The sequence below is a fragment of the Schistocerca nitens genome, chromosome 1, assembly GCF_023898315.1.
Source record: "Schistocerca nitens isolate TAMUIC-IGC-003100 chromosome 1, iqSchNite1.1, whole genome shotgun sequence".
Classification (NCBI taxonomy): Eukaryota; Metazoa; Arthropoda; class Insecta; order Orthoptera; family Acrididae; genus Schistocerca; species Schistocerca nitens.
This window is the reverse complement of record NC_064614.1, coordinates 1,182,293,822-1,182,315,533: the sequence shown is the minus strand read 5'-3', so window position 1 is coordinate 1,182,315,533 and position 21,712 is coordinate 1,182,293,822. Positions and strand designations below refer to the sequence as shown.

General features: G+C 38.6%; 1 protein-coding gene across 3 annotated transcripts in view; it reads left to right on the top strand.

The window, feature by feature from the left end:
• Positions 1-7,769: 7,769 nt before the first annotated feature.
• Positions 7,770-21,712, top strand: part of LOC126239190 (mediator of RNA polymerase II transcription subunit 6) — a 35,836-nt gene continuing 21,893 nt past the window's right edge. The window contains exon 1 of one of the 3 annotated variants that reach the window (XM_049947843.1): positions 7,770-7,954. The gene's annotated coding sequence lies outside the window, so the exon portion shown is untranslated. Of the gene's footprint in view, positions 8,084-9,018; positions 9,115-21,712 lie in introns of those variants that run through there. The other 2 variants (XM_049947842.1, XM_049947844.1) reach the window with 2 other exon arrangements.

Sequence of the window (21,712 nt, the reverse complement as noted above, 5' to 3'; positions counted from 1 at the left end):
CTATGCAAACTATACAAGCTGAGGATAATTTAGAGATTTTGGTAATGAGTCTTTACAGTGAATTACCTAAAACAACAGGTAATTTTGCGTACATTCTGGTCGTATAGGATACATTTTCAAAATTTGTAAAGCTGTATAATTTGTTTAAGGCCACAGCCAAAACGTTGTTTAGCAAATTTCGTGAAAGTAGGAAAACCGAAGACGGTATTATCCGACAATGGGCCGCAATTTATATCCAAGGTATGGAATGAAGGCATGAAAGAAAGAGGGGTAAAGGTTATTCATATCTCTGCTTACCATGCATCGAGCAAACCTTCAGAAAGCCAAATGCGTGAATTGGGTAGATGTTTCGGAACGCATTGTCATAACAACCATAGGGCGTGGGGCAAGTTTGTAGCTGATATTGAAAAGATTATGAACTCGTTGTCTCACGAGAGTACAGGCTTCACACAGGAGGAAACCATATTGGGTATAACATAGGAGATAATCGTTTTACCACCACAACAAGAGTTAGACATCAGTCAAAAGAAAGAGATGTCAGGGGATAATATGAGAAAACGTGCTGAGGCACGAATTAAAAGTCACAATGACAATTTAAAACCAGTAAAATTCATGGCAGGTGACAGTGTCATCGTCAAAATACATGCGAAATCCAGTGAAATAGATAATGAAATTTCCAACCTCAAGTTTATTTATATTGAACCATTCAAAATTGAAATCATTCCTCCCCCTAATGCTTACTGTCTGATATACCTACAATCAGGTAAAATATTGGGTGTGCAGAATTTAGTAGACTTAAAGCACTATCAGAGACAAATTATGTTATTCTGCCTTTAAAAAATTGCAATTAATTGAGGACTTAAAAAGCTACTGATTTTTTTTATTAATGATCACACAATGTGGATGTAATGTTGAAATAATGAAGATAATGTTTTTATTTGGTTAAATGAGTGTTTAATTAGTTATATAACTCATAGTCAGAATATTAACTTTACTGTAATTAGTTTTAGGGGATGTATAATGTATGTAACTGATGACTTCACACAAACTCGGACTTGTGATTTATGTTGCAGGTACAAACTTACAGGAAACTAAATTATTACCTGACAAAAATAAAAAGTATTATGAAAGATGTGCCTATGGATGTGGGACAGATGCAGGAACACACACACAAAAATGAAAGCTGATGAGGACATGCATGAGATAGTGCACCAGTATTCTGGTTCTGCTTTCCAGGAAAAGGAGGCTTATACAAGAAATGCTTATGAGTAAGCAGTGCATATTTAAATAGTATGGTGCAAAAAAAAATGAAAATAGTAATTCAAATGGTACTTGCGTGGACATAGATAATGTAAAAGCTGTGTGAAAAATAATTTTTGGATCAGTTTTGGTTAATGAATACTCATGATGTTTGGTTTACGAGAGTTATAGATTTTATGTGGACACAGATTTTTAAAAGCTGTGTGAATATTTCTTAATCATTTTTAATCATGTTGTTTAATTGGTGTCAACTGTTTATAGCTTAGTGGCTAAATGTTTTCGTTTTTTATTGTGTGCTTTACAGCAGGTTCTTGGGCTGAAAAATTTCCCATATGATTGAATGTTATGTAAAACATTTTTGTTTTTGTAAAAAAATATTTTCTGGTGAGCTATATAGTATTAGCAAACTGATTTCAAATGAGTAGTGAATAGCATGTTTTGGATGGTGCCAAATAATTAATAAACTTTTAATTCCATGGTACTAAAAGTTGGTTGGTTGTTGCATTACTGAACGATTTCGTGAGTCTACATTTGCCAATATACATCAATGTAACATGGAGCATGTGTAACGAACAACATAGTCCTCACATATAAATTTTTCCTGCTTTATTAACTACATACATTTAAATGAAGTATATAAATATGTTGTGTATATTATTGTGATGTATATATGTTTTAACAATTTCCTGAATGCAAAATAAACAATGAAAGAGAATGTAAGGAATTGTAGTAGATGCACTGGCCAAGTCAGGCAATATCGTTTTGTAAACGAAACAGATTATTATTTTGTTGTACTATCGCTAGACGCAGGAGCGTGGAGCAGTCAGGAAATGTTTTTCAAGAGGCAGTCAAGAGTCGGTTAGTAGTGAGCGAGCGGGTTGGACGAAAAGGAGGAATTCTGCTGTGAGAGGACACAACAATTGTTTTACTCCAAGATTCCACGTACTGTACAGCCAGGCATAATTTGGAGAAGTAATTGGGCACAGCGTGAATCATAAATGTTAACCAGTGTTTAAGAAGAGCGCTGGGGGGCCCAAAGTTAATTTTGGTCAAGTGCCTGCAGCCATACATTGTTGTGGTATAATGAACCTAACCGCATCGCTACGAAGTAAGATCCGAGCAGTATATCATTTAGAATTTACAAGACTAGCCACTGCTAGTTGCCAATCGTTCAATAACAAATTCTTTAGCAACTTTAGTGTTAAGGTGTCTAATCCTGAGTAACAACTACTTGACAGGATCCTCTCCGCATGCATAATGAAACGATTGTGTCATTAATGAACTGAAAGTAAGTGTTAAAAAGGATGAAGTTCATCGAACTGATTAATAGTTTAAATAAAAGTGAAGAAAAAAATAAGTTTTTTGGAATTGCTAATTAAGTGCTAATTATTGACAAGTAATTTGACTAAGCAGTGTATTTAACAATATTTCATGTTCAGACAATTTTGTATGAGAAGTAATTTACTTAACAATAAGTCAAAATAGCGAACTCCATAACATATTATAAAACCAGTTATTATTGTAGAACAGTAAATTTAAATACTAAAAATATTCTTTTCAAAAAATTTACATTCTGCAAAACAATTTAATAGCAGTTAACATTACAGTGAGAAATGCAGTTCAGTTGTTACGAACTGGTAGTGTAAAGAACTTGTAAGCAATTTCATGAAGTAGTTGCAAGTTTTCGTCTGTCCATGATTGACTTTTTTTTGGATGATCATTGTGTTTTGATAATGAGCGCGAGTCGTTGCCTTTGCGACTGTCCGTGACTGCCAACATGCTAAGTGAGTTGGCGACCGTTCATTTACAGTAATTTCCAAACAGAGTCAAAATTAATTCATAATTTCGGACCAAAATTTCGCTTGCTAGTTTCCATATTATTCAAAACATTTTTATTTCTGCCGGTCGTTATGGCGCGAAGTAAATCGCACAATAACGGTCAAGTTATGACAGCACCAGACTTCCTCCAGCTAATACTTTCACTTCGGATTCGATGCCTTATTCCAAATTAATATCAAACCATTAGCAACACCGAAATTCTTTGTTTGGTCTGCCACCTGGAGAGGAAGGGGGCTGTTAAAAGTTCATGTTTCTGGGAAGTAGCGTTAATCTTAATTTGTTTGATTAAGAATCTTTCGCACTTGTCAGTTGTTTATGTTGTTTGCGTACAATAACCCAGCTAGCACTCAAGCTTATTTCAAGGTGGATATTGAGTTTAGGTTCAGTTGAAAATTCAAGATTGAAAAATCAACCTGTTACACAGCTTATTTCAAGGTGGGTATCGAGTTTAGGTTCAGTTGAAAATTCAAGATTGAAAAATCAACCTGTTACACAGTTTACATCAAGCTGTAAAAATTTAGCTTGAATTAAAATAATTTTCCCAAGCTTGAAATAAACTGTAATTTCCCTGGAAGGCTGTACAGCAGATGCGCGCGCAGCATAGCTTCCATAGACGTCCACGGGAAACGCCACAAGCGTTTATAAGCCTTGCAGTTGCACTGACTCTGCTAGGTTTATGGCCATTTTATTTTTGTGACGTGCGTTGATGATTGTTGACTGTTGTGAAGTTTGTTTTATACTGGAAAATATTTCGGAAAGTGTGTGGCGTCCCCTGCCTTACTGCTACACCGGGTCTGAGGAAGATATATAGTGTATTACAGGTTACTGGTGCATTTTTGCTCTAGTGGTACGTTAATACTACAAATGTTAAATGTTATTACGTAACGTAAAGAAATATCATATTCTTTTACGTAGAAAAATTGAACCTGGTTGAAAGTGAAATGGATTACCAGCTAAGAAAACATATTACAATTTGTTCAGCAAAAAGAGGTCGTTTTAAACTAGCTCTCTAGTACGTGGCACCAATAAATTAAAACTTAATGTTATTTTACCTTTTTAAAATCTCGCCTTTTTATATATATCGCCCTATTACATTTGTTTACTTGTAAATACTTGCGTGTGTCACACCATGAATGAATAATCATGAAGTGTGAAAAGTTTCTTTGCTAATACAAATAGTAATGACATGGTGAACGGGAAAAGTGCATCAAGAATCAGTCACTACGTAGATGTCAGTCTTTTTTATTTATGTAGCTTTGACTGGTCTTCAATTGCTCTTAATTTTGTTGTTCCCTAGGTGAAATAATACTGCAAGGCCGACTGGTATTTCTTACTTTTATTGTTAGGCTATTTGTAATGTGGCTGAAATCTAATAAAATGCAATATTAAAATATGACAAGGAGAACATTTTTTGTTCTTTTACATTTCAGTTCCACTGAACTGGTAATTTCTTAGATTCATTTCGATTTCATCTTTTATTTCATTTTGATTCAGTTTTACTCACCAAAATATAATTGTGGATAGAATAAAACGTCTACATTTTTCTAAACGGTAGTTTCCTTATAAGCTTACAGTATGAGGTGTATATGATTTCAAGTAATTGCTTCTTTATAATTCAGATTAAATGGTCCTGAAACTGTTAGAAATAGTGATGTGTGGCTTCTTCATGAAGTCATTGCAAAATTACCCAAATTTCATCTTTACTTTCAAAATTTCAAACAAAAAGTTATTTCAAATTACTTTAAAAACTGTTTGGAATGAAGTCACCAAAAGCAACTGCTTACTCAGTGACGTTTATACTAGTTAATGATTCTTACTACATCAGTGAGTTTGAAGTTATTTTGCTAATCTGGGGCATAAATTATATTTAGGTTGATCAGTTTCAACGTTTTACATTTTTTATGTTTAGGTATGGCTAACATTTTCTTTTACCTGTTACAGGAGCATTATACCAGCAGAAGTCAGCGATATTTGATCCCGCTCTGGTCTGTGTGCTGGGGCTGGAGGGGCTTCAGAATAATTAAATTTTAAATTAAAACAATTTTAAACACTTCGAAAATAAAATTTTTTAAACATACATGTCTTGATAATTTTTTTCACACTATTTCCATTCTGATATTTATTTAATTAATTAGGTTCAATAAATTCAGATTAATAATTATGTAGCTGAAAACAAGCTGTAAATACCAGGCTGTATTCCACGTGTGTAGATACAGCTGGAGCCAAACTTGATAAGTCAAGCTTGAAATATAGCTTGAACTCTGCCAACTTTGATGTTTGTTTCAAGCTTGAATCCAACTAACAGGCCGGAATATTCCAGCTTTGATCAAGCTTATAAACTTGAACTTTACATCTGGAAACAAGTTTGAAACCGGCTTACTGTGCTATCTGGGAAAGTTACACTCTGTTGTGTTTGATATTCAACGGATACTGCAGTCGAGCGAGTGTTAAATTCTTGTTGTAAATGGAAATAAATAACTTTTTACGTCGTATCATACTCCTCAAGTGCTAACCTGTAGCCCTAATTTTTGATCTGAAAACTCGTGTAGTGTAAAGTGTGTTAAGTGATTTAATTATGTTTTTAAGTGTGCTATCTGTGTTGCAATGTGTGATAAGTGTGGATGTTGTCATAAAATAGTCAAATAGGGAGGAGTGGTATGTGTAGACTATGAGTTGAAATTTCACCGGGGTATCTGTATTGGGAAACTGAATAGGGAACTCGAGACTCTCCCATGGAACTGTAGGCTTTGTAAAAAAGATATGAGAATCGCTGAGCAGGAGGTAAAGATTTGTGCCCTTCAGGCTGAATTAAATAACGCGAAATTTAATGTAGATACGTTGAAGAGGGGAAAAGGTCTTGGGAACTGGGTAAAGATGAGAAGCAATGGGCGAAAGAGTAACAGCTTTTCAACTTGATCGACATTTGAGCTAACAGTATCCAACAAATGGTCAGGTCCTGCATAAAGTGTCATCACTTCTGTCTCTAAGCTGGTCGTAGGTTGCGTTCTAAAAATGAACATCATAGAGACAATTTCTGCAGGACCTGACCATCATTTTGCAAGACAATGCTCAAGCACGTACAGTGCAAGCAATTACTGATTTCTTTAAGTTATGACTGTGCTAAGTGCTATACCACCTACTGCACTCCTTTGACTTAATCCCTGGTGAGTTCAACTCGATTTCTAAGCTGAAGGAAACACTTCACGGTATTCGCTTCAGAACTGCTAAAAATTCGTCGAGCGATAGACCGCGGCGCTCGAAATGTCAACATATCTGGCACGGCTAAGAGTATGCTACGACTACCACATCGCTGGCAACGAGTTATACGCTGTGCTGGTGACTACTTTGAAGGTCAGTAAAAATCTGAAATACGTATCTATTTTGTAAGATCTGTAAATAAATAGTTGCCACTATTGAAGTTCCAACCCTCATATAATCATTTATGCTGATTTTTAGGTTAAGGTAACAAAGACGAATATGTTATCCCACAAAAAATAATACTTGACTGAACCCAGTATAATATTTTATTTGTTTATGACGTAATGATTTACGGAGTATGTTTCAAATGGACAATTCAATTCCTGTTCAGATAGTAGAATAACAGATAAAAACGTTAACAGATTGAAATCAGTTTGAAAACAAGACCAAAACATTCACATAAAATAAACAAGGCAAGTAATTAAGAATTGAATGTCGAACGAACGAAACAGATCGTAATAAAACGACGAATTTTTATCGCGAGAATGAGGTACAGGGCAAGACCTGTCTTCAGGCTAGTATAATCAAACGTCACTAGATCACGGGACGAACTGAAACTTGAGAATCAGATAAAATCATGATTTCGATGACTTATTTATTTATTAGTTGGCAGTGTTACGCATGACTTGCACCGTAGAAGGTATTTGAGACCGTGTTCCACAATTATTTCTAATTGTAAAATCAATAGTGCATAAAAAATGCTAACACAGGTCGTCGCGATGGTACCTGCAAAAGCCAATAGACGGTAGGCTGATCAAAAGATCGAATAGAACTCGAGATTTCCCCATCTGTGACGTAAACTGTTCGAGTAACGTGTTCAACACGTGCTATCAATCGATGTGTTAACAAGCAGATCTCAGAGCCAACCATTCGCACACATTCCCAGGCATAGATATCAGCACAGCAGGACACTAATGTTGCATTCAGAAACGACATGTTCCTTATCAAAATAATTGTTTTGATGGTCCCCAACTCCTGTATTAATTTGAACGAATACCTTCGGAACAGCTTGTACATCCTACATCATTTTCCTATACTTTGTAGTGTTTGCCTAAGTTTTATTATTATTAGTATTTCACTTAACTTTGACGAACCGATTGCTTTCAGAAATGATGTAAGGTGAATATAGCATTTGTACTTGTATCATTGTTATTAAGCTGACACCATAGCATGCGAATATGTTTGGAAAAGAGCATTACGCAACAGTTGGATGAACCCTTGCTTACGATGGCAAATCTGTATCGACTAGAGTCTGCGCTTTACTTCTATCGTTCAAGTATACAGATTTTTTTATGTCCCATGGACGATGTAGAAGTAGATTGCGATAATAAGTGTCAGAATAGAGTAGTGAAATCAAAAATAATCTCGACCAAGGACAAGAGTAGGATACGATCAAGATACGATATTCAGCTGCTTCGATCGCTGAAATTAGTTTCCAGTACTATCGATATCTCGTAAAGTATAACGATTTAATCTAGCGAGATACAGTGATGTGATTGTTGATACAACAGCTGATGGAATAATATAAACACTACAGAGTACACGCGAAGTTGTGAATGTTGATTGTGTGTGGGGGAGATGACGTTTTGAGATGAAGGCGGGTACTAGTTTTGATACCTCAGTGACCTTATAATACCGTGGTTACATACGACAAAAAGAAAGGACTTTCATCGTACTTTTGTATATAATTTGCGAGGTCAATTTTGACTTACAACAAATACACGGGGTAACTATGTCTTGCAACTATATTTCACAATTAAAAGTCACTGTTGTTGCTTTAAACTGGATGAAATGCCTGCTGAGAGGGAGCTCTCTGATATCTATTTTGTACAACGGTTCCCAATATTTTTGTTTCCCACATAACGAAGTTCAATATCGTGTAGTACAGTACAGTATATCTGTCGTAATCTATGCTAAGAAGCTTCTTACAGACTCAGGTAATTAGTTAGTTTCATGTTCCATGGATCATTTTGCACGATAAATCGTAATGATGTGGATCGAGTCGTTTAGGGAAATATACAAATGTGAGTTAGTAATTTTTACCCATCACCTTCAATACATTACAGTAATAGTTCTTCAGCGGAATAGGAGTTGCCAAGGAGAACCTTTTTTAGTCTGGTTTGAAACTGTACTTTGGTGCCTGTCGGACATTTTATACCACCAGTTAAGTGATCAGAATTTTTTGTTGCAGAGTTGTGCATCCCTTTTTGTGCTAGTCACAGCCATAATGTGGAGTAATGAATGTCACTTTTCCTTCTGGTAGCTTTTGGAGAAAAGAGTTAATACACCACCACCCCCAATTCTTGTATATTTTTCACAATACGGAAATTGTTTTTACATTACATTTTATATTGCATTAATCATATTCCATGTATCCCACAGAAAATGGTGTCTGGAAAGTTAAAGAAGTCAAGGATGTACATTTAAGTGCAAAGCAATGACAATTAAAGTACTGTATTACAGTGTCAATCTTTTAATTCAGTCTGAAACTCCAATGCATTACCTACATGACATTTAATGTTGTCTGATAGGTTGTTGAATACATGCATATCCGTGTATCTGACTCTTTCCTACATTGATGTTAACCATTAGTCGTCTTTGTAGATGTTGTATTTCATGCTAGTGATATATTCATGGTTTTTGAAGATATTTTGGTGAAAAGAGAAAACATCTTAACGAATATGTGTATTGTGGAACAGTTGTCACAATACTTGTTTCCTAAGAGGTCTCTGCAGGATGTTGTTGAATTAACTCCAGGTATAATTCTTATGACACACTTATGTATTCTGAAAGTACTATTTTTGCAACTTGAATTTCCCGAAATTATGATTGCATATCTTATTAGAGAATGGAAATATGGAAAATAAACTAGTTTCTTCATGTTTAACCTCCTATAGTAGTAATCATGTGTAGCATTCTGCAGACATAATTGAACCAAGGTGCTTCATTAATTCTAGGCAGTGAGTTTCCAAATTGAGGTTGTGATCTGTGGGATTACGGAAGTGTCATATTCCACCCATATGCTTTAACCCATGATGTCATCAATATGGCGGAAATGGCTACTCTAAGCATCTCCAATATGGCACCTATGATGTCACTACATACACACGGCAACAAACACAAAAATATGTATAAATAAGACAATAACATCTTCCTCCTAAAGTAAAATCAAACTAACAGGACAACCGTAGGAAATTGGGTGTTTTTGGGAGGGGACAAGCTGAATATAACAGTAAAAAAAAAAAAAAAATCGCACACACAATGATCCCAAAACACACAAAATGACAAACAAAAAAAAGATTACAAAAATCTATAGAAATCGGACACTTCCCTTGATCTACATAGGTCAACCGCAGCTGACGATACCAAAATACCAATGCCTACAGCAAAAACTACAGAAATCGGTATCAGGCATTTCCCTTGACCACAGCTGACGATACCAAAACACCAATACCTACCTACATATAAAACTAGGAAAATTGGAATCTGTCATTTCCCTTGACCCTTATAGGTCAACCACAACTATTGATACAGAAAAACCAATACCTACAACTACGAAAAACAAAACCACAACCAAAGCACCTCAAAAATTCAAAAGTGAAACATCCCTACGTAAATTAAAACACATTCAATACACAGAACATTACAACTTGAGTAAAATATACTCCCCCCCCCCCCCCCCCAAAAAAAAAAAATAAATAAAATAAAAATAAAAAAATAATTTACTTACCACCAATAAACACAACAACAAGACGACATCTACAAACACAACAAACTCATAAACTCTGCGCCATAATGACCTCACACACAACACCCTTACTTCATGGGTCAAAGCAGACGGGTGAAATCTGACGCTTCCGTTAACCCGTGATCTGTCTGTAGTTCCAAGAACTTGACAGTAAATACTACTTGTATTTCACTTTTTGAATAACTTACTTTTATGGCTTGTGGAGTAATGTGAAAGAAGTACTGAACTGTAAGTTGATACTGCCTCATCTGTAGAAATAACAACATCAATTACTAGATGTCCACCTGACTGTGATTAGCATGTCCCGTGTAGCATTCCTCAGTCATATTTAAATCATTGGAGGAGGAGCGTGACAAGTTATTATGGAACATTTTTAAATGCTTCTCTGAAAACTATTTCGAACAGATGGTTGGTAACAGTACTCATAATGGAAATATATTAGATCGAATGACACCATACTGGGCTGACATCTTTGAGAATGATTCATTGAAACTGGTATCACTGAGCATGAGACAGTTGTTGTGGCTATAATTACCAAAGTACAAAGGGAAAGTAAAAGGAAGATTTTTGTGTTCAGTACATTTTCTCACTACAGGAGCATATAGAAGAACTGTGGTTCATGGTGTGAAGGACCCTTCATCATATACAGTCACCGAAAGAAACTTCTCACAAAACATAGGCCCTAGACTATTACATAATAGATGTAAAACAAAACATAAGAGTGTAGACAGAGAGATACTAAATGAAGATGGTTGGCTGTCAAGAGGACAATGTGTGAAGCCTTCAGTGACCACCAGAGCATAATGTTATCAAAAGATCTCTCACAAAACCTGAAGAAATTCTGGTAATATATAAATTAAAGGCTGTTAGAGTCACTAATGTGACCAGATACTCATAGCTGAGGGAGGGACTGAAATTGATGATAACAAAGCAAAAGCAAAAACACAACTATTTTCATTTATTATTTTGCAAAATAAAGCCTGGGATAATTGTCCAGCTTTAATTCTCATACCATTGCACAGATGAGTGTTATAGATGTTAGTGTCAAGTGGCATTGAGAAACAGCTCAAATAGTTAAAAACTTAACTTAGTTCCCGGGCCTAACAGCAACCCTATCAAATTCTGTACTGAATTTGTGGCTGAATTAACCCATCTTTTAACCACAATACACTGAAGATCTCTCTAGCAAAAGAATGCTCAGTGGTTGGAAAAAAGCGCAGGGTGCACATATTTACAAAAAGGGCAATAGAAGTGATCCGCAACACTACCACCCAATATTCTTGACATCTATTTGTTGCATAATCTTACAACGTATTCTAAGCTTAAATGTAATGAGGTATCTTGAACATAATTCCCTCATTGTGCCAACCAGCATGGCTTTTGAAAATATTGGCCATGCAGGATCCAGTTGGCCCTAATTTTGAAAGCCATAGACTGAAGAAGTCTGTTGGATGCAATAATTTTTGATTCCTGAAATGTATTTTACTCAGTACCATACATATGTTTATTATTGAAAGTAAGATCATATGCGAACTCCAGCAAGATTTATGAGTGGATTGATGATTTGTGGTTGGCAGGACACTGTGTGTTATTTTGGGTAGACAGTTATTCGATGTTGAAGCAACTTCGGGTGTATCCCAGGAAAATGTGTTTGAGCTCTTGCTGTTCATGTTATGTATTAATGATTTTGCAGTCCACTTTAATAGTAACCCCAGATTTTTTGCAGATGATGCAGTTTTCGATAGTGAAATACTGCCTGGAAAATTTCACACTAATATTGTCGTGTCAGAACTACAATCCAGCCTAAATCTGAAGGCAGGGTTGTCAGTAAAGAAAAACACCTAGAACTGAAAGCACTGTTGTTACTGACACCCAGTGCACTTCAAGAACAGAAATGATCTCCTGGACGGAGATAGAAGCTATTTATACAACCGTTGAATATTCTAGAATGCTCTTATTTATATACACATAAAATATTTCAAAATAAACAAACAGGACAAATGTAACATATTTTTAGAACCTTCCAGGGATGATAAGTATTAAATAACAACTAATTGCTGGTGGTTGGTTTTGAGCTAGTGACCTGCAGCACTATGCTATGTATGCTAGTCACTCACCACACTGCATGCATCACAGTTTGCATCATTGCTCCCTCTCCTGGAGAAACAGTGATCCACTGGATGTAGAGATGAGCCAAGAGCTGTAGCTGTGGAGGACGGTGTACTCCTGACTGTGCCCCACCATCTGGCTTGTGAGACAGCAGGAACATCCTCCGGAAAATTGCTGTCAGGGGACACATCCAGGCTTGAGGGCATTTCCTGGGGTGATGACGGCGATGGCGGGTCCAGGTCCATAGAGTCGGGAAGCAGGCATGGCAGGGGCATGGGCACATTGTCCATCCACTCATCTTGGGGTGCCCTGGTGGCATAAGTGGGTGGCTGTGGTCCCCTGGGACCACGAATCTGGAGGAAGAAAAGCAGCAGAATCACGGGGCAAATGACCTGCGTGAAGTTGGTTCCGATGGCAGCGCGGCAAATCATTGGGACTTGCAATCAAATACATAGAAGAACCGATGCATTCCTGGACCGTGCATCTTTCCCAGCACCTACCATTGCCATAAACCCTGAAATGGAAAAGATTGCACGGCACAGAGTGATACTTGCAGACCATTGGCAGTGCTGGATTCTGCGGTGGGTGTAGCAAGTGCAGCAGCGTGCGATGGCAGCCGTGCACAAGTTCCGCCGGTAATGGTCGGTCTCATGGGTGGGAGCGATAGGAGGGAAGAAAGAGTTGCAGCATCTGTTCCTGTGTGTGGGTGGTGTGAAGCTTGGCCATCTGTTGTTTGAAAGTGCATACGAAGCGTTCTGCTGCTCTGTTCGACTGTGGATAAAACGGAGCACTTATTAGATGACAAATGCCATTTCGTACACAAAACCATTCAAAATCGTCTGAAGTGAACTGTGGTCCATTGTCCAAAGCAAGTGCTTTTGGCAATCCTTTGATGCAAAATATGGAGGACAATGGTTGAATGGTGCTACATGATGTGGTAGAAGTCATATGCACCACAAATGGAAACTTGCTAAAAGAGTCTACCACTATGAGCCAATGAGTATTCCAAAATGGTCCTGCAGAGTCATTGTGCACTCGTTGCCATGGTGATTGCGTCTTATACCAAGCTGAGAATGTCTGTGGTGGAGCTGATTGGATTTCCGCAAGTGCACGACATTGTGACGTCATCTGTTCATTGTGGGCATCCAGACTGTGCTAAGTACAGTGCCGTCATGCGGACCATTTTATTGTGAAAAATTTCCCAATTTCCTTGGTGGAGCAGTAGCAACACATCCTTTTGTAACACTTTGGGAATAAGCATACACTATTGTCTACTGTCATCTTGAACTAGAATCATACGCTGTTCAATTGAAAGGTTATGCCTACATGCACAATATCACTGTGCTACTGAGGCTGGATACCGTTCAATGAATGAGGCCAAGATCTGTGAATGTAAGGCAACAAAATCTTGAGATCCAGGTCCACTTCCGTGACCTTTGCAATTTTTCTGTAGTGCAAGGGAAAAGATTCCAGCAATTCGGAGTACTGTGCATTGATTATCGATTTGGCAACAAGCAGATGCATCAAAATCGGAGTCTGGGCCAGTTGGAAGGTGAGGTAGGGTGTCTGCTTTGACATAGGTCTGTACACAATTTCATACTGATACTGCGAAAGCAACGAAGCCCATTGTTGCAATTTTTGAGCGGTGCGGTGCAAGGGGCGACTCGACAAATCGGGGCCCAGTCAGGCTTATTGGCCGCTGTGACACCCGAACCATATTGCTCTAAGATTTGCAACACTTGGAGAAGTGATGGATCTGAGTATATTAAGATCTGTTCCTGTATTCTACTGTCTGGGACATTGAAGGTTACTGCATTCCTAATCATTAAATCACTGTAAAAGTTGCCACAACTACACTTAAATTTACACTTCCTAGCCATGCCTGTTAATTCTGTGTACCACTGATGGTATGTCTGTTCTGGCTTTTTCTGCAAGTGAAATAAGGACACCGCAATCGAAAGAAAGTATTGTAGCTTTACAGTACCTTGAACTTGATGAATTTCACAATGTATTTGGAACTGTAGCTATTTGAGCCATTTATCTTCGGTGTCATTAAATTGCCGGAACGTTGGTGTGCTGATCAGCAGCACTTGTTGGACTGATTGGTCTGTCAGTTGTTGTTGTGCGGCCGACGCAGTTTGTGCAGCCAGAAGTTATTGTATCATAGCTAGTAGGGCAGCAGTTTGTTGATTCTGAAACCGAAAAGCTTGTGTTAGATCTATCACATTGACCGTCTGCGGCCGAGACGTGAGGGCGGAGAGTGAAAGGGATGGGGTGGCCATGGTATGTTGTAGCTAAAAGCAAGCAAAGCCTCTGAAAAGAGAAATTTGATTAGTTCTTCGGCTCCCCTCGTGGAATATATGCAAGAACACAACAGCAAAATGATCATCCTTGCAAGCTAAAACACAAGAGAAGCAAGCAAAATCTTCTTCTGCAATGAATTATCCTCGGCCCCCCCTTTGTGTCGTTGTTGGCACTGTAGAGTCTTGTACGAGGGGAAGCAAGGGAGAAGATGTTGATTGGTGGCCGGTATCTTCTTCCACAACACAAACAGTACACATGTATTAACACAGTTCTTTATTTACGAAGGACAAGAAGCTACTTATCTTTAAGTACAAGCTCTTCTCTAATAGTCCTCGTTAGCCTCACTGCTGGTGAAGTACAAGTCCCACTACGTTTACTACTCTGGTCGCTAGGTACTGACTGGCTCTGAGCTAGAGACTGTGCCTGCACCTTCGACTGCGACTTAGCAACTCCGACTGCGACTTACTGGGTGACTGTGTGTGACTGACTTGGCTGTCTGGTCCACGGGGGCGATCTAAATACTTGCAGTCGAGAGGGCATTGGCAGATGTTGCTTGCGAGTTTGGCTTTGGCTTCTCTCCTGATAGGCACACTTTACCCAGCACCTATTATCGATCTTCTTGCAACCTCTTTGCTGACCAGTGTGCTGGCGACAGCATATGCCAGCACAATGAGCATCGGAGGAAGCCCCCTCTACTAAAGCTTCACGATTGTTGAGTGAGTCTTCAGTTTCCTCTAAACTCCCATTGTCAGTCTGTGCCCCTGGACTGTCGTAGGGCTTAATACAGAGGACAGCGACAATATATCTGCACTTATGTCTTCTTAATGAAGGGTCATAGTCCTCAACTGCATGTATGACATCCAACAAGCACCAGAGGATACTGTACAGTCCAAAGGAGAACTTTGGAGGAACTTTGCTATATCTGGTGCTTCAGCATTTGATGCATCTTTGTTGACAGCGTAGTGGGTGAGGTAGCCAATGTGGACTATTATCCATATCCCTGTTTGTGAACTTCGGGAGCCTTCCCAACTCCAATTCGGTGGAATCATGTTGCTGCAGGTGGGATTGGTAACAGATGCTCTGGAATAATTGCGGCGCGTACTTCTACTGTTGGCACTCCTGAGACTGGTTCATATAGTGTCTAACTGATTGGTAGAGACCTAGTCATTGATACTTGTCTTATTCTGTCTAGAGTCTGCACCAATCCCAGATCACCAGATGTTGGAAATACCTCAGGATAGGTGGCAATAGAAGAACTGGGATGTCGAGCAAATATTTTCACCCTGTTGGATTATAGTTCCTCTTATACAATGTTCCCTTTATTAATTGGAATTCTCCTTCGGTTGATTCCTCTTCCTTCAAGGCTTATGTAGTTTTCAGCAGTGCTGGATCTTCCCTACGTTCAGCATCAATGCCGTGTAGTGCAGCATGCTCTGCGATCTCCCAAAGAATTCCTTGAAAGGCAGTTAACTTCATTTTGTATATCAATGTGACATCGTATTCATATAGCCACTGTGGTCATCTCACCAGATGTCCGGTGTATCGTTCAGGCTGGTCAGCCAGTATAGAGTATGATGGTCTTTCACAATGGTGAATGCTTTGCTAAATAAATACAGGTGGAACTTTTTTATGGCTGAAACAAATGTAGGTATTTTTCTTGCTTTTAGAGTAGTTATCTTGGACTTTGGGTGTATTCTGAGACCATAAGTTGTTATGTTTCTAGCACCTTCTTGAATTTGCACTACAGCTGCACCATAGCAGCTAGTGTCAGTGGTAAGTTCTGTCTCAGCATTCTCTTTGTACAGAGCTAGGATAAGAAAAGAATATGTCTTACACCTCATTTCAGGAAAATTTGGCATCTCTCTGCAGTAGTTCTTGCAAGGTATGTGTCTTGGTACAGAAGCCCTTTGTGAATCCTTTCATGCATGTCTGAAAGAGCAGGTGCTGTTGGCAATCCACAGCTGAACAAATTAATTCAAAGTTAGATTCCTTCGGCCCAAGACTTAAAACCACTTATTGCGAGTGGCCTCCTTAACTACTTTGACTGCCTGAGCACCCTCCCTGCACAGACTCAAACTGCCACATGTCACACTGTCTACATCTTTTATCATAGTCCACTGAATTCATGAATCACCTGTAGTACAAGCACATTCTGAGAGAACTTCTTGCATCACGAATGTGCCTTGGAGTTGGAAAATCTGTGACTGCTCTTATTTTATCTGGATTGGAATGGACTTGATCACCGTTCATAAATGCTCCAAGATTTTTATTTCTTGGGTAGTGATGAGGCATCTTCTGGATTCAGGCAGAGGCCTGTAGTCTGATCACGCTTCAACATGATAGTCGGGCAGATTTAATGTTTTTCAAATGTCTTTGAAATCCAAATAGCAAAGACATTTTGTCCACTTAAGGTGGTTACACAACTTGCCTGTCATACATATATATGTACTGGAGTGTTACACAGTCCAAACAGAATAACTTTAAACCCACAGAGTCCATCAGAAGTTTTGAAAGCGGTCTTTTCCACATGGATCCCATAAAACTTGGTTTGCTAGTAGCCTGCGTGCATGTCCACAGTTGATAAATACTTCGCTCCTTTCAACAGCCTAGGTTGTCATCAATATATAGCAATGGGTAGATAGGCCTATCTTTCTTCATGATTGTGTTTGATCATTGATAGTAGGCACAGAAACACTATGTGCTTTCCTTCTTCAAACAGACTGCAGGAGAGGACCCAGGACTCGGAAGTTTTAATGATGTCTCCATGTAGCAACTTCTCCATTTTCTCCTGGATCATCCATTGTTCAGCTAGCAACACTCTACGTGAATGCTGACTTTTCTCCTCTCTAGACTTGAAATCTTCTGATACTTGTCACAGAATGGCTTTCATTCACCACTGTTTTTCATCGGTCAGGCCAGATCCTACTGATAGTTCAATATTAGCTTTTTTTGCATGTGGTGTCTGTAGAGGTAGCAGAGCATGATTTTTCATCAATAGCACTAAGCTGCCCTCCCTTGTCTGTTTCACCTATCCCTAAGCACGTACCTTTTAGGGATGAGTTGTGGCTGCTCATGATAGTTAGTGATCAATGGCATTTAGATTTCTTTTTGAGCATGAGTAAATTTTTGCAGTTGACAAAACCTACACAGTTTAACTGGGCACTTGGATTGATAAATAGAACTTGTCTGGTTGATGACAGTGCTAGAATGTCTCCAATAGCAATAACTGGTCCAGAACAATATTTGTTATTTATGCTTCTAGGAATAGCTTTGTCAGTCTAGTGCTGTGATCTTCCCTCAGTCTATGACTTCTTCTAATGCCTACAAGAAGACCCACCTGAGAACAACATTGTGACAGACATCATGCTTACATTCTGTTCATGAAATATATAATTGATTATGTGCTGAGCAACTTTAAAAACCGTTTTCCTAAGAAATTAACAGGTGAAGTAGATTAAATACACATAAACCTTGGGTTACAAATGTGTTCTGAATGTCATTCAAAACTAAGGGAAGACTTGGGAAATGGATGATGACAGGGTCAGATCTCATTATAAACTGTACTGTAAAATTCTAAGTGAAGTCATCAGAGCATCAAATTGTAGTCTACATTTTTCAAGCAGTGAAATACAATAACTAGTAAGTGTTACCTTTCTGGAACTGCAGGTAGATCAGAACCTCAGTTGAAAACTCACTGTCTATAATAAAGGACCTTGGTTCAACTATGTTTACTGTGTGCACGATTACTAGAATAGGTGATTTAAAAATAAAGAAACAAGTTAATTCTTCATATGTCCATTCACTAATGAGTAATGGAATATTATTATTATTACTATTACTATTATTATTTTTTTTTTATTGTATTTTTTAGGAGGGGGAGGGGGCGAGAATTAAAGAAACAGGGATAGTATTTTCAGAGTACAGAAGTGTGTTATAAGAATTACATCTTATATTAATTCAAGAACATCCTGCAAAGGCTTCTTCAAAAAACTGGGTATTTTGATAGCTATTAACCAATACACCTTCCCCATGAACCATGGACCTTGCCGTTGGTGGGGAGGCTTGCATGCCTCAGCGATACAGATGGCCGTACCGTAGGTGCAACCACAACGGAGGGGTATCTGTTGAGAGGCCAGACAAACGTGTGGTTCCTGAAGAGGGGCAGCAGCCTTTTCAGTAGTTGCAGGGGCAACAGTCTGGATGATTGACTGACCTGGCCTTGCAACATTAACCAAAACGGCCTTGCTGTGCTGTTACTGCGAACGGCTGAAAGCAAGGGGAAACTACGGCCGTAATTTTTCCCGAGGGCATGCAGCTTTACTGTATGGATAAATGATGATGGCGTCCTCTTGGGTAAAATATTCCGGAGGTAAAATAGTCCTCCATTCGGATCTCCGGGCGGGGACTACTCAAGAGGACTTCGTTATCAGGAAAAAGAAAACTGGCGTTCTATGGGTCGGAGTGTGGAATGTCAGATCCCTTAACCGGGCAGGTAGATTAGAAAATTTAAAAAGGGAAATGGATAGGTTAAAGTTAGATATAGTGGGAATTAGTGAAATTCGGTGGCAGGAGGAATAAGACTTTTGGTCAGGTGATTACAGGGTTGTAAACACAAAATCAAATAGGGGTAATGCAGGAGTAGGTTTAATAATGAATAAAAAAAAATAGGAGTGCTGGTAAGGTACTACAAACAGCATAGTGAACGCATTATTGTGGCCAAGATAGACACGAAGCCCACACCTACTACAGTAGTACAAGTTTATATGCCAACTAGCTCTGCAGATGATGAAGAAATTGAAGAAATGTATGATGAGATAAAAGAAATTATTCAGGTAGTGAAGGGAGACGAAAATTTAATAGTCATGAGTGACTGGAATTCGAGAGTAGGAAAAGGGAGAGAAGGAAACATAGTAGATGAATATGGATTGGGGCTAAGAAATGAAAGAGGAAGCCGCCTGGTAGAGTTTTGCACAGAGTATAACTTAATCATAGCTAACACTTGGTTCAAGAATCATGAAAGAAGGTTGTATACATGGAAGAATCCTGGAGATACTAAAAGGTATCAGATAGATTATATAATGGTAAGACAGAGATTTAGGAACCAGGTTTTAAATTGTAAGACATTTCCAGGGGCAGACGTGGACTCTGACTACAATCTATTGGTTATGAACTGTATATTGAAACTGAAGAAACTGCAGAAAGGTGGGAATTTAAGGAGATGGGACCTGGATGAACTGACTAAACCAGAGGTTGTACAGAGTTTCAGGGAGAGCATAAGGGAACAATTGACAGGAATGGGGGAAAGAAGTACAGTAGAAGAAGAATGGGTAGCTCTGAGGGATGAAGTAGTGAAGGCAGCAGAGGATCAAGTAGGTAAAAAGACGAGGGCTAGTAGAAATCCTTGGGTAACAGAAGAAATATTGAACTTAATTGATGAAATGAGAAAATATAAAAATGCAGTAAATGAAGCAGGCAAAAAGGAATACAGACGTTTCAAAAATGAGATCGACAGGAAGTGCAAAATGGCTAAGCAGGGATGGCTAGAGGACAAATGTAAGGATGTAGAGGCTTGTCTCACTAGGGGTAAGATAGATACTGCCTACAGGAAAATTAAAGATACCTTTGGAGAAAAGAGAACCACTTGTATGAATATCAAGAAGTCAGATGGAAACCCAGTTCTAAGCAACGAAGGGAAAGCAGAAAGGTGGAAGGAGTATATAGAGGGCCTATACAAGGGCGATGTACTTGAGGATGTAGATGAAGATGAAATGGGAGATACAATGCTGCGTGAAGAGTTTGACAGAGCACTGAAAGACCTTAGTCAAAACAAGGCCCCGGGAGTAGACAACATTCCATTAGAACTACTGATGGCCTTGGGAGAGCCAGTCATGACAAAACTCTACCATCTGGTGAGCAAGATGTATGAGACAGGCAAAATAACCTCAGACTTCAAGAAGAATATAATAATTCCAATCCCAAAGAATGCAGGTGTTGACAGATGTGAAAATTACCGAACTATCAGTTTAATAAGTCACAGCTGCAAAATACTAACGCGAATTCTTTACAGACAAATGGAAAAACTGGTAGAAGCCAACCTCGGGGAAGATCAGTTTGGATTCCGTAGAAATATTGGAACATGTGAGGCAATACTGACCTTACGACTTATCTTAGAAGAAAGATTAAGGAAAGGCAAACCTACGTTTCTAGCATTTGTAGACTTAGAGAAAGCTTTTGACAATGTTAACTGGAATACTCTCTTTCAAATTCTGAAGGTGGCAGGGGTAAAATACAGAGAGCGAAAGGCTATTTACAATTTGTACAGAAACCAGATGGCAGTTATAAGAGTCAAGGGGCATGAAAGGGAAGCAGTGGTTGGGAAGGGAGTGAGACAGGGTTGTAGCCTCTCCCTGATGTTATTCAATCTGTATATTGAGCAAGCAGTAAAGGAAACAAAAGAAAAATTCGGAGTAGGTATTAAAATCCATGGAGAAGAAATAAAAACTTTGAGGTTCGCCAATGACATCGTAATTCTATCAGAGACAGCAAAGGACTTGGAAGAGCAGTTGAACGGAATGGACAGTGTGTTGAAAGGAGGATATAAGATGAACATCAACAAAAACAAAATGAGGATAATGGAATGTAGTCGAATTAAGTCGGGTGATGCTGAAGGAATTAGATTAGGAAATGAGACACTTAAAGTAGTAAAGGTGTTTTGCTATTTGGGGAGCAAAATAACTAATGATGGTCGAAGTAGAGAAGATACAAAATGTAGACTGGCAATGGCAAGGAAAGCGTTTCTGAAGAAGAGAAATTTGTTAACATCGAGTATAGATTTAAGTGTCAGGAAGTTGTTTCTGAAAGTATTTGTATGGAGTGTAGCCATTTATGGAAGTGAAACATGGACGATAAATAGTTAGGACAAGAAGAGAATAGAAGCTTTAGAAATGTGGTGCTACAGAAGAATGCTGAAGATTAGATGGGTAGATCACATAACTAATGATGACGTATTGAATAGAATTGGGGAGAAGAGGAGTATGTGGCACAACTTGACAAAAAGAAGGGACCGGTTGGTAGGACATGTTCTGAGGCATCAAGGGATCACAAATTTAGTATTGGAGGGCAGCGTGGAGGGTAAAAATCGTAGAGGGAGACCAAGAGATGAATACACTAAGCAGATTCAGAAGGATGTGGTTT